Genomic DNA, 2,500 nt, shown 5'->3' with positions numbered 1-2,500 from the left:
AGTATCAACATATTCCGTTGCTGTTCTGAACCAGTTATGATTGACCAATAATATATCATTAACACACATAGCCGCAAGGGTAGCTCTGCAGTAAGTAACTTGCTTACCAACCACATGGTTCCAGGTTCAGTCTCATTGCGTGGCATCTTGGTCAAGTGTTTTCTACTATAGCCTCGAGCTCACCAAAGCTTTCTGAGTGAATTTTGTAGACGGAAACCGAAAGATGCTCGTCGTGTATATATATATATATATATATATATATATATATATATATATATATATATATATACGACGGGCTTCTTTCAGTTTCCGTCATATACATGTAGATATGCAGGTGTATGTGTTTATGTTTCTGTGTTTGTCCCCACCATTGCTTGATAACCGATGTGGATGTGTTGACGTCCTCATTAAATTAGTGGTTCGGCAAAAAGACCGATAGATTAAGTACTAGGCTTGCAATGAATAAGTTCTCACGTTTCGGATACAGGTTCTGCAGCAGATGTAAAGAATGAGTAAAAACAAAAAAACAAAAAAAAAACAGAAAATGTGTGTGGGAAGTGAAATGAGGATCATGTTTAGTGGCTGCGCAGGAATGCGGTTCCATGAGGAACTGTTAAGAAAAGAAGAGGCGTGGTTTTGTGTTCTTGTGTGTATGTGATTATCCATGTATAGAGGAAGGCGTGCAGGATGGTATGTGCAATATGGGAGCATATGTGCGCGTAGGTTCTTGAGTCTATGCGTGTGTAGATGTACAAGTGAGAAAGAGTAATAGCATGGGATGACGGTGGTATGGAAGGACGCTGTGAGGAGGTGGTCATACTTCATGTCGCAGAAAGACGAGAAAGGAAACACACACACACACACACTCGCACAGTTATAGATCTTTTATGAGCTAAACTATCATTTCTGAGATTTTAATGTCACAAAATCAAATACGTGGAGCCACTGACATCGCATTTATTCTTTCCAAATGGTTGAGAATAGCATTCCTCTTATGAGCTGTATCATTTCTTTTGCGGATGTTGTTTAAATACCCACAACGCTCTTACGTGAAAACGCGTATGTATGTGTATATAAATCTATGAACATAAATATGTCCGTGTTCCTCATGGTGTATATATGTGTGCATGTTTAAATACATGAGTATATATATGTATAGCTGTGTGTGTGTGTGTGTGTGTATATATATATATATATATATATATATATATATATATATATATGTGTGTGTGTGTGTATCGGTGTGTATATATATATATATATATATATATATATATATATATATATATATATATATATGTGTGTGTGTGTATCGGTGTATATATATATATATATATATATATATATATATATATATATATATATATATATATGTGTGTGTGTGTATCGGTGTATATATATATATATATATATATATATATATATATATATATATATATATATATATATATACATATATATTTATATATATATATATATATATACATATATATATGTATATATGTGTATCGGTGTGTATATATATATATATAAATATATATATATATATATGCATGAATAGATGTTATATATGTGCATAAATGCATATGCATTCATCTGCATATCTCTCAGTGTTTGTTAATATAATTATATGTATATAAGTGTAGATACTCACACACATACACATATAATGTACATAAGCACATACACCATGGAAAGAACATGTACAGGCCCACCGAGACATACATAGATTTATATATATATATATGCATATATATTATATATATATGTATGTATACGTGTGTGTGCGTGTGTGTGTGTGTGTGTATACGTGTGTGTGTGTGTGTGTGTGTGTGTGTTTGTGTTTATATATGTACGCATATGTTAACATCCGTATATCGATATGTTCGTATACACATATATTTATGTATCACCTGAAACGCACAAAACAATATTAAACACATTCGTCCTGTCATACATTCCCCTAAACATCCACCAATGGACATATCGATTCCTTTTATATATCATAGTTTTATTGGAGTATCACTCTATATTTCATTAGATAATTAAAACGTATTTTCATTCCTCGGCAAACATTTCAAAAGGAAATTTGTTAATTGAACGTTATTTATATATATATATATTAGAATTTTTAACGTCCTCGAAATTGTCTTCGGAAATTTCATGGTTACTAGGAAACGCTGAAAATTCCTGAGTTTATGGATTCATTACCTAAAATTTCTTAAATGATATTTTATGTATTTTTCGTAATTAATTCATTGGACAATAGATTGTTGTTAAAATAGTCAGCCCCAGGAGGGCGACTGAGTAGCAGAATCATTAATGCGTCTTATAAAATAACTAGCGTTGTTTAATTATAATTCTTTCCGTTCTGACTCTAAAATCTATTTTGGAACTATTTTGCCTTTCATTATGTCGGAATGGATAAAATAACATTCAAATACTCAGTGAGATTTAATAGAAAATTCCTCAATCACCCTCAAAATTATAGCTTTTTCTT

General features: G+C 31.4%; 1 protein-coding gene across 2 annotated transcripts in view; it reads right to left on the bottom strand.

The window, feature by feature from the left end:
- Positions 1–2,500, bottom strand: part of LOC128250621 (uncharacterized) — a 391,225-nt gene that overhangs the window by 251,820 nt on the left and 136,905 nt on the right. The gene's annotated exons all lie outside the window — the stretch shown is intronic.

The sequence above is a fragment of the Octopus bimaculoides genome, chromosome 23 (genome assembly GCF_046866305.1).
Source record: "Octopus bimaculoides isolate indiv1 chromosome 23, ASM4686630v1, whole genome shotgun sequence".
NCBI lineage: Eukaryota > Metazoa > Mollusca > Cephalopoda > Octopoda > Octopodidae > Octopus > Octopus bimaculoides.
This window is presented reverse-complemented; position numbering and strand designations above follow the sequence as displayed.